This window comes from Simochromis diagramma, unplaced genomic scaffold (genome assembly GCF_900408965.1).
Source record: "Simochromis diagramma unplaced genomic scaffold, fSimDia1.1 OVJJ01000304.1, whole genome shotgun sequence".
NCBI classification, from domain to species: Eukaryota; Metazoa; Chordata; class Actinopteri; order Cichliformes; family Cichlidae; genus Simochromis; species Simochromis diagramma.
In genome coordinates, this window is record NW_024387030.1 from 372,886 (window position 1) to 393,552 (window position 20,667).

Consider the following 20,667-nt stretch of genomic DNA (forward strand, 5'->3'; position numbering starts at 1 on the left):
TCAGGTTAACTCTGATAAGTCAGAAGGGACTTCAGTACTATTCTTAAACTAAATGTATAAAATTAGGGAAAAAAATAGCTAGTTAGCTTTTATAGTTGGCATTTCAGAAAACGGAAAGCAGAACCATGATGTCCACAGTACATCCCTAAAAAGCAATGGCCTTAAATGCATGTTATTACCTCGTGTTACAAGTCTGTCCCACAAATGCTTCATTATTACTATGTAATAATATAATAATATTATAATAATGTAATATAAAAACAAAGAGTGTAAGTGAAAATGTGTTTTTACAATGTTTATTATTATTTATTTATTTATTATAAAGATTCCCTTTGTTTGCTTGCTTCCACATTCCATGTTTATGACGATGATCTGGTTATGTTGAGCAGCCTCCCGGGGTGTGTGGGCGGGATATCTCTGACTCACTGTTTCTCACACCTATCAGTGGTGCTTTGTTCCCATCTCTGTCTTCTTTCTGGCGGCGTCTTGTGTGCTGCGTCCTATGTTTCTCAAGCAAGTAATAATGCGGTTTAATAATTTATACCATTGAAAGGCGTTGTTGCTTCTTTTTAATAAGGCGACACACAAACACATCACAACCATAGATAATGGGCCACACCATGACTAAAGTCAAAATCAATACTTTCTGAAGGACAGTATCACTTCCAGCCTTTTAGTGTAAAATATTTTTCAAATGTGAAGGTTGAGTAGGTTTTAAAAATCACAGAGTGGTATTATTGTTTCACTTCAGTGCATAGATAATTAGCAAACATTAATATAAAAGGTCTTTGTTTTATCTCTTATTTAACTTTGATAAATGGACAATTACCTATATAGCGGTATTTACCCTACCTGAGCACTCAACAATAGGTTTCACATTTTAGATTATCTATTGTTTTTCTTGATGATCGCAATGCATTTATTATGATTTGACTGATAGATTGTGATACTTTATTTTGATCGATTTTGACACACTAATGGCCTTTCTGAAGTAGTCAGTTGGAGTAGTTTTCCATTAAGTAGAATTCCTTGCTTATTTAAGACAGTCTTGTGTTGTGTCCTTCATTTTGCTGCTGGTAATTTTGTAGGGTGCAGTTTTTTGAGACATTACCATAAGTGAAGAGATAAAGGTTTCTTTAGATCACTCGTTCAGAAGTGATCTGAAAGAATATATACATTTTTAGTGATAATATTTTACCCTGTCAGACCTGGAGCTTATTTAAAGGCCTGGTGCTAAAACACACACACACACACACACACACACACACACACACACACACACACACTCTATATAGGTGAAGCATAAATATGAAGGGAATAAAATGTAATTATTATACCAATATTATATCATACAGTACTTAGCAATTTCATTATTGCAGGTATGGCTGGTGAGAGCTGAAACCACACATGCTTACACTTTGTGCCTCTTGCTATTGATCAAAACATTAGCAACGTAGCTCAGTAATGAATTGGAAAATCAAGGCAGGCTTTCCATTGTCTCCATTCTTTTGACATTTTAAACAAGCCAGCATAGAACCACTGCAAACAAATTCTTGATTTATAAAGCAACATGATCCTGAGTTCCCTTCAATATATGGTACTGTTTTTTGATTAGCTTTGAGGCTGGTGGAAACATTTTATTTAGTTATTTATTATAAATGAGTTTTAGTTTAAGTGACTTTTGGTATAGTGTAAGAACAGAAAGGACAAGCAACCTTTGGTGTTTCTGCAACTGGAGGTTTTGCAATGTCGATGATTTCAGGGAATGTGACTCTCAGATTCATAACTCGGTGACTTTTATGTTTTAATGCCTTACTGAAATTCAATCAAAATCCTAAAGCGAACAGTAACAGCCTCCTCCGGTTCTTTATCCTATACTTAAACATTAAATAAAGTATTAGCATTATTTACTCAGGCTATCATAAAACAGCTTAGAAGCCGAGACATTTCTAAAAGAAAAGGGTGCAAAAATCCCAACATTACATTTTTTTTATGTATACATTGTTTGCTTGTATATTTTTTCAACATAGGCATTGTTAAAGAAAACAACAGCATATCTTGTTATATAAAATTATTTCCACTTTTTAACCATTTCTGCGTCTTTTTAGCCCATTGTTTATATTCAACATTCAGTGCTGACTTGGAGCTAAATGTACATTCACTGTATATTGTTTCCAAATTTGAATGTCTCAAGTCGTGTTAAATAGTCAGATGCTGGAGAATTTGCTCTTCATAAGAGCTCTGTAGTAATTAGAACTTGGGCACTTGAAGTGTAATAACATCAAGTAAAATATTTGACATTGGTCATCAACAGCAACATATATGTCAAGAGCATCTCATAGTATAATAAGCAAATATAGTGACTTAAAAAATTGTGACATGTTGGGCAGAAAAGGGCAAATGGCTCCAGCAGATACCAGGAATGACATCTGAGATCTGTCTCCAGAAGAGCACTTGTCCTTTAATAACTCTTGTTATTAAACTGGCTCTAATGACTGGGCTATGACATGCTGTTCCAAAATTAAATTAGATCCTTTTTATTTTGTACACACCCCCTACTATACTATCACCAAAGCATCCTCAGACTGCCGAAGTTTTTCCACAGTTCGTAACATCTAAATTTGTTATTCCAAAAGGTTTTCTCCCAGTTTTTTTTCTGACCACTTTGTTCTTTTTGCCCTTATTAATCTTTTACTTTTTTGGGTAGTTTGCAAGGGCGTAGATTTGGCATGGACGGAAGGGACATGTCCCCACCAATATCCAGCTATTACTGAATTGTCCCCACCAATAATTTGATCTCTTCGAGTAAAGAAAAACAAACCCGATAGAAAAAAAAAAAAAAAGCGATCTGTCAACGTCTCTTTCACCTAGCGATGCAGAAAGAGTTAAATTATGTTCTCTACTGGAGTCCTACCGCATGTGACAAATATGGCCAATATGATTGGCTGTGCCTTTCAGGGAGCTCGGTTTAGTTTTAGCAGCGGCAAGCCTGTTGGTGTACTATAATTGAAGTAATGTCGTTAAGTCCTTAAAGTCATATTGTTTTATTGTCATGACTGTATTTGAAGCTATTTTTTATTTTTGTATGAATATGGCTGAAGTAAACTAAAGTATAAAATACTTAGTCATTTGTTTAATAGTAATTTAACATTATATAATTCACATATAAAACTATGAATTGTAATTTTAAATGGTTTAAAAGCATGTAGAATAGCATATGTAGGCAAGTATATTTCTCCTTTTTTTTTAAATCAAGAAGCAAAGACAAAAAGGAAAACAAAAAAATAAACAGGGTAGGGTTCAGTGGTTGAATCATCTGTCCCCACCAATGCCAAAACCAAATCTACGCCCTTGGTAGTTTGAGAAATCATTTTTCCTTTACAGACCTATGAGGCCAACATGCTAGCACAATGACATTGCCATAGCGTGGTTGTGTAGTCACTGGCATGGCAGACTCACAGTGGTTACAGAAACAATTGATTGGCAGAAGGAAGGTGATGGATTCAAAGACGACATCCAGTTAAAATCTAGGTGTACAATTTAATCACATACTGACAAGCACACTGGATATTTTATTTAAGTTTTCTTACCTTGTGTCCCAGCAATGACCTGTCTGATTCAGAAATACATCAAGTGTGTGCTCTGATGATTCTGCCTGTAGAGGAATGTAGCTCCACCACAAGTTTATCTGATTAGCCATCTGTGGCTTGTTGTTGAATTATTTTCATACTGAGTAAGTAAGCTCCACAGAAGTCACTCCATCGCATACGTCACTGTGTGAATCAGAGGAAACAGCTTTGTGTTCCTCTGTCCTTCAAATATTAATTTCTCTCATCAAATTTGTCACTGGGGTGATAACTTTTGACTAAGAAAGGAAGATAGAGTGAACCGAAACAATGAGAATCCCATTGAAATTTTTTTCTTCTGATGAAGCAAACTTTGGTTATACCCACTCCTCACCACCTTTGCTGCAGAATCAGGCTGACTTTAACCTGGCATGCTGTTATGGCCCATACACAAACAATTCAGCCTGTTCTCATCCATGAGGTGTCAGTTAGTGCAGCTTTCTCAAATGCTTGTCTCATTTATGGTGAAGGTTTCTTGGGTTATGTGAGAGATACATCACCTCCAATCCATCATTTGTTATTTAGCAGAGATACCACTGTCACAGGCTGCGTTTTTAAATCCAAACCAAGCTCTTTTCTTGAACCTGAGTTGTTCTTACTACGTAAACGCAACCAAATCCAATATTGTTCTCAAACCTAGACCAAGTAGTTTTTAGTGGTTAAACATAACAAGCTAGTTAAAACAAAAAAGAAAAAGAAAAGGGAAACAGACATTAAACCATAACCCAGTAAAAGTCCAAAACACATCATTCTCAGGATGTATGCAGGACAGGAACACCTGACTGATAAGCATGCAACTTAAGTCACCATCTCTTTTCCAAACTTCTAATGTGGACTCTAAAATGGGGTTTTGATAGCTCAGCAGAGGATATTGCTGTGGGAGGTGCATTAGAACACAGAGACCAAAGAACACCTTGCACATGATTAAGAGACACATGGAGTGTGTAGTAACAGGCTACAAGCAGTGTTTTTGTAAAAGCATAGCTGGACAATTGAGGTATCTCAGGTGCTTCACAATTAGATTAATGCAATGATAACTAAAACAACACTATTCTGCATTACTGAGTCTGGGTAAAATTAAAATAAAGCATGCTGGACTCAGAAGATTTAAACTGAGCAAAAATAAAATGTAACTATTGATGGAGCAAAACCAAATACAAAGAGGGGAAGAAAGTTAAAGTCATTATTGTACATTCAGCCAATTAACAGGCTAAACAGAGCAGAAAGGGTCAGAAAGAACAGTTTGCATTTCTGCTAGCAATCATTTCTACTAATGAACCATCCTTCATAGAATCTAATTGACTGCAATGTCATTCCTCAGAACACACAACCACGGCTACATGTTTAGTCAAGTAACAAATATGCATGCACATTCACAGAGCGAAAGTACTAATGAAAAATTAAATGCAAAAAAGTGGATAGCTTATGTGTCATTATGTCTGACGTAATTCTCCCTGTTTCACTCAAGGAGCCTTATGCCTTTTTACACATGAGGTTATCCTGTTATTCCTCTTTAGAGAGGGCTTTAATACTCTTAATTACACTTTCAGCATTGATTCTTCATCACTATCTTGAACCTGTAGCTTAGATTGTCCACTGGTTTGCCCATCTGAATCTAGTGTGATTGGTGTAAAGCAAGAAATTAGCTTCCTTTTACATGCGTGAGTCTGCAGATAGCTTTCCACTGTTCAGTCTGTCTCGGTCTTTTCTGCATCTCAATAATACCAATGTTGATGTTATGTCAGTGACATAAATTCATTAGTTTCAGTTTCACAGGTTAAACTCATTCATGCACACATTTCCAAGGACATTGTCCAAGTGTGCCATCAAAATATCCCATCAAACAGACATGACTTGCAGCTGTTTCTAGGGTAATTGAATTTAGCTGTTGAGTTTCTCTAAATTCAGATAAGAGAGTGTTTAAAATGATTTATATATATCTTGCTTTTCAAGAAGCTGCAGGGCCAGCCATCCCTTACACTTAGCTTTGTGCGGCTTGCTCATTTATCTCTATCGCTAAAGTAAAGACAATAAGCACAAAGCTACAGATCTCATAGATCCACTCTAACCAAAATAAAAAGGGAAACTTGTGAAACCCAAGTTGTCACTATTTGTACTTAATTACCTCTCTGAGATCAACTGTACTGTTTCAATTGTGTGGAATTTATTGCAAACATGTTGTATCTACTCTGGTCGAAAGAATCCACGCTTCGTACTGATGTCCACAATTCTTTTATTCCTCTCACAATCATGGAGCACCGTGAAAACTAGAAACAAGTAAAATAATATCAATAGCACATATGATATTCATGTCAGCCACTTATTTCCTTTCACAAGGTGCACAAGTGTTAAACAAATAACAGCATAATGATTTTTTACCGTGTACGCCTTGTAAAACAAGCAGTAGAAAAGTTGTATATTCCGAAAAGTCCGCCGTGTTACCGTTCTGTCTTGTCTCTCCCGCGCACAACTTCCGGTTCCCGCAACTCACAGGAAGTGACTACTTCACAATAATATTTTAACAGAAACATTTCTTATAAGCAGGATATATCACTGGATTCATAGATTACCTTTCCTACTGCAAATGTACACAAGCATGAGAAGCAAATAAAGAAAACAAATAGAAAACAATAACGATCTCAGATTCACTTTGGTGTTGTCATGGCAACCCACACAAACATTTCAGCGTCAGCTACACTCCCACCAATTACCTTTGATTATTACAATTGTGAACGTAAATACACTTGCATTTCTCATTATATCAATGGTAATTCCCAAGCACCATGTTGTTGTTTTAAACATTCTTGCATTGACATAAACAATATTCTTTTCTCAACAAATGAATTCAACAATATGAACAGTAGATTTTACATCTCCATAACATGTGCATGAAGTACAGCATAATGACAACTTCTATTTTAGAAGGGAAATCTAATCAATGAATGACATTTTCCCCATTTAGCTGTTTTTCACCAGGACCACTAATTTCTGAATGGGTCTCTGAATGATTGAGGGTTGGACGAGGCGTTCACCTCCCTTTCCTAACTTCCGATCACCAGTCTGGATTGTCACCTTCCGTACAAGTCCATCATCATCCTCATGTGCTTCCACAACCCTAGCAAGTTTCCATTCATTGCGAGGAACATCTTCCTCTTTGAGAATCACAATGTCACCCACCTCCACATTACGTCTTGGTGTATGCCATCGCTGTCTCAGAGCAATATTGGCCAGGTATTCCTTTCTCCATCTGTGCCAAAATTGCTCAGTCAGATACTGTACCCTTCTCCACCGTTTCTTAGCATACAGGTCCTCCTTGACAAATTTACCTGGAGGTGGAAGTGGGACTGAGGATTTCATTGTGATCAAGTGGTTCGGTGTGAGTGGCTCCAAGCTTTTGGGGTCATTGATGTTATCAACAGTGAGTGGGCGGTTATTCACGATGCACATAGCTTCATAAAGGAATGTCCTCAATGAAGCATCATCCAACCTTCCCACACTGCAGGCAAGGACCGTGCTCAGTACGCTTCTCACTGTCCGGATTTGGACTGATGTCGGACCCCGGTCCAGCTCCTCCAGGCGCCTGCAGTACCGGCACTCATCTGCAGAACAGGGACGCCTGGACAGGGCGTCAGCGTTGGCGTGCTGCCGTCCTGGTCGGTGCTGGGCCTCAAAGTCGTACTCTTGTAGTATTTCCAGCCACCGGGCCACCTGACCCTCCGGCTGGCGAAAGTTCAGCATCCAGGTTAGGCTGGCGTGGTCCGCCCTGAGCAGGAACTTAGTGCCCAGGAGGTAAGGTCGGAAATGACGAACCGCCAGGACCACAGCCAACAGCTCACGCCGGGTAACACAGTAATTCCTCTCGGCCCGGCTGAGGCTGCAGCTGTAGTATGCCACCACTCGCTCCTCAGCCTCTCCCCTCTGGGAGAGCACCGCTCCAACCCCCACGTTGCTGGCGTCAGTGTCCAAAAGGAAAGGCTGGCTGGGGTCAGGATACGCCAAGACCGGGGCACTCACAAGGGCAGTTTTCAGCTGCTCAAAAGCCGTTGCACAGTCCTCCGTCCAAGCAAACCGCTGACCCTTGTTTGTCAACTGATGCAGGGGGCTGGCAACGGTGGCAAAGTCTTTTACAAACCTCCTATAATAGGAGGCCAGCCCCAGGACTAGAAATAAATTTGCTGGTTTTGGTCAACTTTCTGTCCTTTTATTTGGATTGGTAGTTCCAACCTGTGAATCATATAACTCACCCTTTAACAGCAACACAGACCTGCGGTCAGCCCACATTTCTCAACACATTAGCTCGGTCTCCCACCGAGGTCAGAAAGAACAAAGTAATAAACCGCAAACCTGTAGATCCACAATAAATAGGTCAAGCAATTTACCAGAGACACAACACCTACTCCTGGTTTGGTTTTGTTTCCACATTAATGAGGTCATTAGTTGAGGGTGGTGCATTGAGGCGTTGAGCTAGGCCATCTACACAGTTCACCATCTGGGGCAAATGTTTATTTGAATGCACTGGCAAGTTCTCATCACCCACAAGCTCGAGACATTTGAAACACATGCACTATGTTTAGTGTGTACATTTACTGTAGATTACTATTACTATTGAGCTAGGCTGTGCTGGATTTTTTTTAAATGATCAATCATTTTAGATGCAATTACTGACTCTCTTTAGGGTTCTTCCATTTTAATGGGAATTGTATACTTACCAAGTACTTATAGAAAGTGCTCGAGCGTCTTTGTTTGCTGTAAAGGAGGGGTCACACAGAGGTCTAAACTGATCATGAATGCCAGTGCTGCCTCTTGGAATAAGGGGCGGATATATGGGAGAAACCTATAAGCCAAGCTGTGACTAATCTTGGACAACACCTTCCACCCCCTAAAGGAAGCTCTCGAGAAGCTTGAGAAGCTCCTTCAGCAACATCTTAGGTACTGGTTTTACAAAAGAAAACTCAGTGTAATAGATTTCTCTGCCTAACCACATGCTCATTGCATACACACACAGTTATGCCAAAACATGTCTAAACTGAGAGATTATTACTTAGATAACCATACCTTCTGCTGGAATCATAATTTAATTCATAGGTTCAAGCTCAACTGATATCCATCCATGTAACCTATTGGCAAAAGTTGCTTTTCCTGCAAGCTTTCCTGCCGGTCTCCACACCAGCTCCTTCTTTCTTATTGTGTCTGAATTAATGTAATTTCTGTTGTTTTTTTTTTTCTGTGCTGATGAGAAGGTCCTATAAAAAGAACCATGTAGCCAAATATAAGATATATCAGTAATGTACCTTTTAACAATGCAAATATTGAGGGAAAAATGTCAAGAATGTTTCCCATCACATGCTTACGCTATTTCTACTACATTTCTTTCCCTTTTTGGTGAATCTGCTTTTGTTATTCAGCTTTGTTTGAAACTGAAACACCACTAACTTTGTTTTACCCTTACCCATTTTCTATTTACTTATTCTCAGAAAAATCATTATATTTATTTATGTTTGCTCACAGAGCAATCAAATTCTGTTTTTGATGACAATTTACACATGCATGCACACAAAAATAGGCTGCTTTTTTGAGTGAAAAATTGCCTCACCTTTGGTAACAACACTGATGGAAAATAGGATGTGGAATGGATCATTGCATCTTGGGGGGGGGGGGGGGGGGAAGTCTCTAAAGCGTCACAGTTCAACTGCTTGTTAACACAAATATCTAATCAGCCAATAATATAGCAGCAACTGTTGGAATTAATAATCTTTAATACAAATATACCTCAATATTTTATATTTCACAACTATCTCACAATTAGCATCACACACTTGTTTTATACTTTACTCCATATATTTATGTATTGTAGAGTAGTTTTAGAAGTAGATTGCTATACTCAGATACTAATGGACATAAATAGAGGAGACCCCTTCTCTGAGGAATTTCAGTGGGAAGATCTGCCTGACTGGTGAAGGCACCAGAAAGTCAATAATTTTAAGCCTGGCTGTGCTAGAGGAAACAGGGCTGTAGATTTGTGGGGTTAGAGGTGCTCTTTTCCCCTCTTTCTCCCTATGCATGCTCCTCTCTTTATGCATGTGTAACCGGAGGACCAGAGGTGGTTGTCATTGTGACGGGTGAAGTGGCCTCTCCAAATAAGGAGATGTCCAGAAACATGAGCCGAAGTGCTGGATTTCAGCCAAATAGGGAGAACTATGACTTTCCTCCAACTTTTGACCAATCCCCTTAGTATCATGTTTATCACACATGATAAAAAAACCATTTACTGTCTGGGTGTGGGGCCTTTTTTCCTTCAGCTTGCTATTTAGTAACAGACCCCCTGCATTTGTTTTGTTTTTAAACTCAAACCTTTGATTGCTTGATTAAAAGAAAAAGTCATACTCTGAGTTTAGATAGTCTTCTCTCTTAAAAGAAGCCGACCCAACTCAGTGCATTTAGCAATGTAGTGAACAAACCAAGAATGGTAAAAAAGTTATCGACTAATTGACTCTGAATGTAGTATGGTAGTTACGGTCAAACAAATTGGTTTGAATATGGGATGTTCATGGACAACCACCTCTCAAGTTTGCAGAGAATGGTCCAAAAAAGAGAAAATATCCAGCAAGTGGCAGTTCTCTGTGCTTAAATGCCAGAGGTCAAAGAAGCATGGCCATACTGCTTTGAGCTGATAGGATGCCAAAGTCACTCAAACAGCCATTTGTTACATCCACAATATGCAGAAGAGCATCTCAGAATGCACGCTGAATACACAATGAACCTTGAAGGTGATGGACTGCAGCAGCAGAAGACCACACTGAGGGTCATTCCTGTCAGCTCAGAACAGGAAACTGATGATACAGTTTGCACAATCTCAACAAAATTGGACAGTAGAAGACTGGAAAAATGTTGCCTGCTCTGATGACTCTTGATTTTTGATACAGTCAGATAATAGTTGAGAGAAGCAGCACACATGGTTTCCTGCTGCCGTAGCACATTTGATTGAAGGTTCAACATTAAGTGGTTATTTGAGTTACTACCGCCTTCCGTTAAACTCGAAGCAGTCTGCCCATTCTCCTTTGACCTCTGACATCAACAAAGGTGTTTTCTCTGCTGCACATGGGATAGTTTGTCCTTTTTCAGACCCTAGATTCCCATTAAAGTCACTTCAGTCATCTATCTTCCTCATTCTGATGCTCACTTTGAACTTCAGCAGAATAAATGCACTGATTTTCTGCCTTGTGATTGGCTGATTAAATGTTTGATTTAGGAAGCAGTTGAACAGGGGTTCGAACAAAGTGAACAGCAAGCACAGACGCCAGAATCGTGTCTACATGGCCACCAGGATGCTCAGGGGGAGCCCGGCTTCATAATGCCTACATGTCTATGGAGCCAGGGGTCTACACACAAATTACAAATTATCTGAACTCGCTGAATCTTTGACTGATTTTACAGAACTTTAGTTTATCACAAATATTAAAGTGTAGGCTATGGTTACGTTTCATATTTTAATGTGGACTTTAATACCAAAATGTTTATTTTTGTTGATAATTAGAGCTACAGTTAGAAAGTGGAAGCTATGGACATTTGATGAAGAAGTGATTGATCTAAATGATAAATGACACATGAACTGGATTCATATTAACCACTGAAAGAAGCTCAAACCTGAGCTGGAGTGAAACTCTGTTTATGTGTGCATGTGTGAAGCACGTGCTCATATGGGTGGTTAGTGTAAACAGTGAAGTTCACAGAAAGGTGAGGTCATTAGAATAGAATAGAATAGAATAGAATAGAACAGAATTCAACTTTATTGTCATTGCACATGTCACAGGTACAGGGCAATGAAATGCAGTTTGCATCCATCCAGAAGTGCTTTAGCCATGATACAGATATATTACAATATATATTAGCAATAATATAGATATGAAATGGGTCTGTTATGGTATGTTATAATGTACACGGTATGAAGTATGTTATGAATATGCTATGACTATAAGTATGTACAGGCTATGAACAGGATATAAATATGAAAAACTATACAGAAATATGAGATATACAGCTATACAGAAATGTGAACTATGCAAGTAATAAACAGCTGTAGAATTAATTAAAATTATTGTATTTTACAGAATGATTATTTATACAGAATTATACAGTAGTGCAGTTACGATAAGCAAGATATGTGGATAATTTCTACATTACTTCTCTGACTATCAAAGGGTTTGTGTCGGTGCTTCCTCATTCAGCTGGAGTCAGTGTGGAGAGAAAGTACACAGAGAGGTAAACTGGTTCACACACTGAGGAGATTTAAGCCAACTACACACTTCATATTTAACCAGGTCTTCCCATTAACACCTGACCTGTCCAGAGGTTCAGTCAATGAGCTCGTCAATAGCTTCAATGCTAAAATGTTAAATGTAATGGACACTATTGCTCCCATTAAGGTGAAGGTTATCTCTGGAAGGAAGAAGTCTCCATGGAGAAACTCCATGGAGACTCCTCCTGTGTCAGTGGCAGCTGAACTTCATTCGACCATGGCCTGCAATGACTTTGCCAAATTCTTCACAGAAAAAATCCAAAAGATTAGACAAGCAGTTGGTACATCAACAGCAGATTCAGGATATGTACTGTGTCCACCAAAAAACTGTTTAAACACCATGAAACAGTTTCAACCTATTAACAGCAAAGACCCGAAGGACATCTTTGGTCAACTGAACTCCTCCTCCTGCTGTTTAGATGTCCTGCCAACAAGTTTTTTCAAAAAGGTCTCAAAGACTTTGGAATCAGACCTGTTACAGATCGTCAACTTTTCTTTAATGTCAGGTGTGTTTTTAGAACAATTAAAAACTGCTGTAATTAAACCTTCATTACAAAAAAATTAAATCTATACTGAAAAAGGACAATCTTGACAAGACACAAATGAACAACTACAGGCCGATCTCAAATCTCCCATTTTTAAGTAAGATCATTGAAAAAGCAGTTTCTCAACAGCTCAATTACTTCTTAAAACAGAATAACTGCTATGATGCCTTCCAGTCAGGTTTTAGACAGAACCACAGCACTGAAACCGCTCTGACCAAAGTGTTTAATGACATATGTCTGAATACAGACAGTGGAAAAATGACAGTCTTAGTTTTACTGGATCTCAGTGCAGCATTTGATACAGTTGACCACAACATATTACTCAAACGACTGGAGAACTGGGCAGGTCTTTCAGGAACTGTACTAAACTGGTTCAAAACATACTTAGAAAACAGGAAATACTTTGTATCAATAGGTAACTTCACATCTGAGCAGACAAGTATCACATGTGGAGTTCCCCAAGGTTCCATCTTGGGACCCCCTCTGTTTAACATCAACATGCTCCCACTGGCACTAAACTATCATAGCTCTGCAGATGACACACAAATATATATCACAATGTCACCAGGAGACCGAGGCCCTGTACAGGCTCTTGGTAAATGCATTGAGGAAATTAATGACTGGCTGTGCCACAATTTTCTCCAGCTAAACAAAAACAAAACTGAGGTAACAGACTTTGGAGCCAAAGAGAAATGATTACAGGTCACCAGAGAACTTCAATCTATACACCTAAAAACCACAAACCAGGCGAGAAATTTGGGTGTAGTGATGGATGCAGACCTAAACTTAGAAAAACACATTAAGACAATAACAAAGTCAGCTTACTATCACCTCAAGAATATTTCAAGGATAAAAGATCTGATGTCTCAACAGGACCTGGAAAAACTAGTCCATGCATTCATCTTTAGTAGGCTTGATTACTGTAACAGCATCTTTACAGGTCTACCTAAAAAATCAGTCAGACAACTACAGCTCATTCAGAACTCTGCTGCTCGAGTCCTCACTAAGACCAAAAAAGTGGACCACATCAGTCCAGCTCTGAGGTCTTTACACTGGCTGCCTGTCCGTCAGAGGATAGACTTTAAAGTTCTGATGCTGGTCTATAAAGCTCTGAATGGTTTAGGACCAAAATACATCAGTGACCTCCTGACCCAGTATGAACCTTCCGGATCCCTCAGGTCATCTGGATCCGGTCTTTTATCAGTTCCCAGAGTCAGAACCAGACACGGAGGAGCTGCATTCAGCTTTTATGCTCCTTATATCTGGAACAAACTCCCAGAAAGCCTCAGATCAGCTGAAACACTCAGTTTATTTAAATCCAGGTTGAAGACTCACCTGTTCTCAGCTGCATTTGAATAAAGCACCAAATCCACACTTTTAAGCTTAAATTTCAAAACTTACATTTTTTAATCAATTTTAAATCATGATTTTTATTCGTTTTTGTTAAATGGTAAATGGCCTGTATTTATATAGCGCTTTACTAGTCCCTAAGGACCCCAAAGCACTTTACATATCCAGTCATCCACACATTCACACACAGGTGATGCAAGCTACATTGTAGCCACAGCCACCCTGGGGCACACTGACAGAGGCGAGGCTGCCGGACACTGGCGCCATCGGGCCCTCTGACCACCACCAGTAGGCAACGGGTGAAGTGTCTTGCCCAAGGACACAACGACCGAGACTGTCCAAGCCGGGGCTCGAACCGGCAACCTTCCGATTACAAGGCGAACTCCCAACTCTTGAACCACGATTGTTCTTTAATGTCTCTGTAAAGCACTTTGAATCACCTTGTTGTTGAATTGTGCTATATAAATAAACTTGCCTTCATATTCTGTCAGTGAGTCATATGAAGTTGGGATTTACAGTATTTCAGTTATTTCACTGTATCACTCACCTTATTGATTTGCTTTCTGAGGCTGAGGCAAGGTTTTAAAATACCTTCTGGATAATTAGAATATTATTTAAATCACTCTATAAACTCACTGAAATACAGGAAAATAAGATTCCTGTGGCTAAGTATACATCTGATGTGTACAAGTGTGTGTGTCCAATCTGCTCTCTTGTGAGTAGGGCTGGGTATCGATTTAGGACTGTTACTGTGTTTATATCTTTTTGTAAAATCCGTTCACTTGATCTCATTTGCTGTTTGGTGGTTGTTGAAACAGTTATGTGAGCCTGAGAACCTGAGACTCTGGCATTTTTGGTAAAATACATTTATATTAAAAAATTGATTCAGAATTTAACAAATAAATATCACATTATTCAAACTAAAATCATTTTGAATCAGGAAAATATTTTTTTTTAAACCCAAGCCTACTTGTGACTGTGTCTTTGTAAAAGCTGGTAAGTGAAAACTATGTTTACATAAACATGGCTGCAGAGTCTTACTCCGCATAAAAGCAGGTTTTTCATTAAAAAAAATGATTATGAATAAAGTGAAATCTGAGTAAATCTTGCTCACAGCAAAAAGTCATTGTTAGATTGATGCTGTTTGATTCTCAGGTAAAGTAACGATTTCCTGCAGGCTGAGCATTATACGTGCTAGAAGCTCTTTGTTCATGTGCTCAGGCAGTATTTAATAATGGAAAAGCGTAATTTTTTGTAAAACAAGATCAAAGGTTTAGTTTTTGTGTCCTGGAGGAAAAATTGGAGATTTTTTTTTACTAAACAAAATGCCAGAAAAAAAGAATCCAGCTGGAATCACACCGGAATCATCAGTGACTTCACTTTATTTATTTTCAGGTTTAGTAAGAGTGAATCTTTCCATTTTAATTATTTTTTATCATTATGGTGTGGCCCTTTTAAAATGATGACGTGTGTTAGCTAGTTCTCATAATCCAAGTATGTAGAGCTTATGTTTGATTATTGTGTCTTTGCAGCAGTTAGCTGAATTACATGGACATAGAAGTGGGTTTCAGGCAGTCCAACTACAGGATTGAAAAACTCATCACAAATGAACACATGGGTCAAGTTTCCTTCATTATCTGAAGATGGTAAACTTGAGTAACATATGCACGTTACTTAGTGCATTGAATGTAGCTCAATCTCAAGCTAAATTAAAAACCAGCAAATGCTCAAACTCACAGCTTCTCTTTTAGGTAATCTGTGGAAGTGTCCCAGTGTGGTATATGTAAAAAAAATAAATAAATCTATCAGTGGCAAAAATGGGCATTTACTGAGAGCAGGTCTGTCGGCAAGTCACCTCATTCATTTTTCTATGTTTAGCTCATCATGAAGGAAGCTCAGTGGTTTCAATTCACCATTTAAATGTGCCTTTTAAAGCAATGACTCTTCTCACCGTATATTTACCCAGATAAAACAAAATGAATGCCCGGAGAGATGTTTGTCCAGTCATTGAACCCACTCATTTCTGTTACCATGTCAACGTAGTCTGCAGAGGTCTGATTGGCTGCCGCTGGACAGGAAGTAATCCAGAGGTTTGCTTCAGGAAGATGAGGTTTAGTAGGAGATTACTCACAGGTGCTGCTTTCTTCACAGATGTTATAGTCTTAATGCCTTCAAAGTCCAGCTGAAACCTGCTTTCATCCAGACCGCCCAGGATCAGAACAATCTTGGTTTTGGTATAATCCACTGAATCTTTGAGTTCAGACAGTGTGGGGTGAAATAAAGTCAGGAGCTTGTGTAGGCTTTTCTCACCTGTAATCAAATTCAGCTCTTTGACAGAAAGGCTGAAAACAAAGTCAACATCCTGGTTTGCCTTCTCTTCGGCCCAGTCGAGAATGAATTTCTGCACAAAAAAATATTTTCCATTTCCTTCAACACCCTGTCACAACTGTGAAGTCTGTCTTGGCCCGGCAAAGGTGTCTACACATGGTTTAGGTTGATTATTTGTTGTTTTGATGATTGACAGCTTTTCATTTTTTGTTCTGGTAGCCTGAACACATTTTCTACACTTTCCCTCTCTCCAGTGGTTATATGAAGCTCTGTATAGATGCTGTTCAGGGAACTTGTGTTGTCACCATTGCTTTCATAGACGGATGAAAATTTCTTTTTCATTGCTTCTTTTAGTTTCATCTGTACCTTCAAAAGTGGGATGTTATCTGTAACAATAAAATACGACATGTAAATGTAAAAATTACTCACGTGGTTAAAATCAGACTTTAGTTTGGTCATGGAAACAATTGGTAAAACCCCAAATCCCCAAAACAATCATCACTGTTTCACTGCTAACAACAAAAAAGAAACTGAAAAGATTCAGAGCACCAAACTGTCTTTTTACAAGAAAATCAAAAAAACTCAACATGTGTTGGCAGCTGAGTGTCAAAACATGTTACAGAGATTTTTAGCTCATGACAAACAGAAGACTCGACACACACAGTGTTGCAGTACTGCAAGAGTTTATTTAGAGCTTTCTGCACATTTTTATTTGCGCACTTTCCAGCTGCCTGTTCTTGTTCAAATTGCCGGCTCTCCGGTCACGTCCCCTGATCCTGTTAAATTAGGCCAGGCCTGATGAAATTATGGCCATCAACTGTTCTGGTCAGCCTAACACCACACTCTGAACCCACTGCTCCACCCCTCCCCTGCAGCTGAGCAACAAAACAAAATGTTCAGATGTTTCCCTCTGTATTACCAGCATGTTTTGCAGTAGCAGCAACAGGTACAATCTATGTAAACTTACTAGTATCTCGCTCTGTGTCTCTCTCATGTTTTGGTATTTTCCAGGATTTCCTTGCACACTGAGGACAAGAATTGTCTGCTGGTGAATCAGATTGGTTCAGGTCTGTGCTGAGACACAGTTTGCATGACCAGTGTTCACAAATGAGCTGGACTGGATCCCTCATAGCATCCTTGAATCCTGGACATGTGGGTGGCTTCTCACTAACTGGTCTGAAAGGAGCACAACAGAATACACAGCATTTTAATTCTCTCTCTGTTTGTCCATGACCTGAAGTTATACGAGTGGTTAAGAAAATGGATGCAAACCATACACCCCAAACCATTCAGAAATGCCAGCCAATCAGAAGCCTAAAAAACAATAAAACAACATGATGTAAATGTAAAATTGTTGCAGGGCTTTTGTGGTTATGTTTACTTGTTAGAGTTTTTGGATTTTGTGATTGCATAGAGATTAGAGATGGACCGATCCGATATTACATATCGGTCCGATACTGACGTAAATTACTTGATCGGATATCGGAGAGAAATAAAAAATGTAATCCGATCCATTAAATATCAAAAAAGCACCTCACAAAACTTGAGACATGGCGTAAGTCGGCTCATAACCGTAGCACGTTGGAGCAGTGTGCTCACGTGATAGAGCGGCTGTGTGTATTTGGAGCCTCGCTACCAAACCGGCATTTCATCTCCGAGGAAGTTATCCCAGAGAGAAGTAAAGCAAATGTGGAAGTTCATCTCTGAATGTTTATAAAGCATTCCCACGTTAAGCTTAACAACCAATATATGGAGCGACTGCCTCTTCTCTCCCCCTCCCTCTCCTGCTGCTACTTCAATCGTGAAACTGATCAATGATCAGCTGATCGGCTTTTCTGTCACGAGTCCATTTATCCAGGGGGGCCGATAGGGCATTAACCCTTTAAGACCTACCATAGAACCAAGGCTGCCAGGGCTTACTTTATATTTTTACATGCTGTAGTGTCATTTTTGGGAGCATTTAGAGTTGCTATACATCAATACAACTGTTATAGCCCAAATTTTAATAATATGTCTGCATTAAGTCCATAGTAACTACATAAATTGCAAAAAAGTGCAATAAACTACAAAAAAATTGAAAATCGTTTTTGGTTTTTTTTACATATATTTATATTTCGGGCAGGTAATGGCGGACATGTGACCGTTCGCGCTGATGTCTGTTTCAATGTGGGAAGTGTTACAAACAGCTGATCGGATCGGCAAAGCGTGTTTCTGGAATATTATGTTTTTGTTCCTGCAAGCGCTTTTTATGCAGTTTTTGCAAAACTATATGTGGAAGGAAACCGTGACCTAGGACAAGCTGATGGTATAAGCTGTAAGTACAACTCCTCCGGTGTCATATGCAAAAAAAATTATTGTGCTAGCTTACGCGGTTCCAGTTCAAAAGGGATTTAAAAATAGTTACGCAAAACGGAGCGTGCCCGCTCAGACCGGCTTTAAAGGATTAACAGGGAAAGGGGGCACAAAGACATACTTTTCTTTCTTATTCTCATTTAAAATGTCTAGCTTTTAATAATATATTATCTGAATCTTACACCCAAAGTTTTAATCTGATGTAAAATGTATAGAAGTCCATTAGTGCTGTGGGGGGTCGCTGTCTTATTTAATGAATCATTTCAATGTAAGCAGCTATCTCCTGGAAGTTTTCAGTCTTTTGAATATGTGGCTTTACAGCTGAAGGCCCCATCCAAAGTTGTGTTTCTTAATGTTTACAGGCCTCCCAAATACTGCAGACTTTTTTAATGACCTCAGTGAACTGCTGTCTGTGATCTGTGTTGTTTTGACTGTGTAATTATTGTTGGGGATTTTAACATCCATGTGGACAACCCTCAGGACAAAGGGACTAAAGACCTGAGTAACACTCTGGGCAACTTTGGGCTGACTCAGCATGTAACAGAGGCCACTCATAATAGAGGACACACTCTTGACCTACTGATCTCCAAGGGCCTGAGCATTTCAAACATTACTGTGTCTGATGTGGGCCTGTCTGATCATTACTGTGTTTTCTTTGAAAGTAAAATCTCAGCCCACACAAATATATCAACAACAGTGATCACAAAAAGGTGTATAACTGAACACAGTAGTGCAATTTTTAACCAGGTCTTCCCATTAACACCTGACCTGTCCAGAGGTTCAGTCAATGAGCTCGTCAATAGATTCAATGCTAACATGTTAAATGTAATGGACACTATTGCTCCCATTAAGGTGAAGGTTATCTCTGGAAGGAAAAAGTCTCCATGGAGAAACTCCACACTGGTGAAAAATGAAAAAAGAGAGTGTAGGAAAGCTGAGTGCAGATGGAGAAAAACAAACCTCCAGGTTCATTATGACATCTATAAAGAGAAACTTCACAATTATAATTTACAACTGAGGAATGCAAGAAGGTCCTACTTCTCTGACATCATCACTAAAAACAGCCATAATGCTCGGGTCTTATTTTCTACAGTTGACAGGCTAACAAACCCTCCTGTGTCAGTGGCAGCTGAACTTCATTCGACCATGGCCTGCAATGACTTTGCCAAATTCTTCACTGAAAAAATCCAAAAAATTAGACAAGCAATTGGTACATCAACAGCAGATCCAGGATATGTACTGTGTCCACCAAAAAACTGTTTAAACACCATGAAACAGTTTCACCCTATTAACAGCAAAGACCTGGAGGACATCTTAGGTCAACTGAACTCCTCCTCCTGCTGTTTAGATGTCCTGCCAACAAGTTTTTTTCAAAAAGGTCTCAAAGACTTTAGAGTCAGACCTGTTACAGATCGTCAACTTTTCTTTAATATCAGGTGTGTTTCCAGAACCACTAAAAACTGCTGTAATTAAACCTATACTGAAAAAGGACAATCTTGACAAGACACAAATGAACAACTACAGGCTGATCTCAAATCTCCCATTTTTAAGTAAGATCATTGAAAAAGCAGTTTCTCAACAGCTCAGTTACTTCTTAAAACAGAATAACTGCTACGATGCCTTCCAGTCAGGTTTTAGACAGAACCACAGCACTGAAACCGCTCTAACCAAAGTGTTTAACGACATATGTCTGAATACAGACAGTGGAAAAATGTCAGTCTTAGTTTTACTGGATCTCAGTGCAGCATTTGATGCAGTTGACCACAACATATTACTCAAACGACTGGAGAACTGGGCAGGTCTTTCAGGAACTGTACTAAACTGGTTCAAAACATACTTAGAAAACAGGAAATACTTTGTATCAATAGGTAACTTCACATCTGAGCAGACAAGTATCACATGTGGAGTTCCCCAAGGTTCCATCTTGGGACCCCCTCTGTTTAACATCAACATGCTCCCACTGGCACAGATTATAAAGAACGACAAAATAAACTATCATAGCTCTGCAGATGACACACAAATATATATCACAATGTCACCAGGAGACCGAGGCCCTGTGCAGGCTCTTGGTAAATGCATTGAGGAAATCAATGACTGGTTGTGCCACAATTTTCTCCAGCTAAACAAAAACAAAACTGAGGTAACAGTCTTTGGGCGCCAAAGAGAAATG

The 20,667-nt window shown here is 39.0% G+C and overlaps 1 long non-coding RNA gene across 1 annotated transcript in view; it reads right to left on the reverse strand.

The window, feature by feature from the left end:
* Positions 1–5,842: 5,842 nt before the first annotated feature.
* LOC120740451 overlaps positions 5,843–20,667 on the reverse strand; it is a 19,984-nt gene continuing 5,159 nt past the window's right edge. Inside the window, exons 2-4 of the long non-coding RNA XR_005697374.1 lie at positions 14,409–14,411; positions 12,827–12,835; positions 5,843–6,323 (exon numbers count right to left, since the gene is read on the reverse strand). This is a non-coding gene — a long non-coding RNA (uncharacterized LOC120740451). The remainder of the gene's footprint in view (positions 6,324–12,826; positions 12,836–14,408; positions 14,412–20,667) is intronic.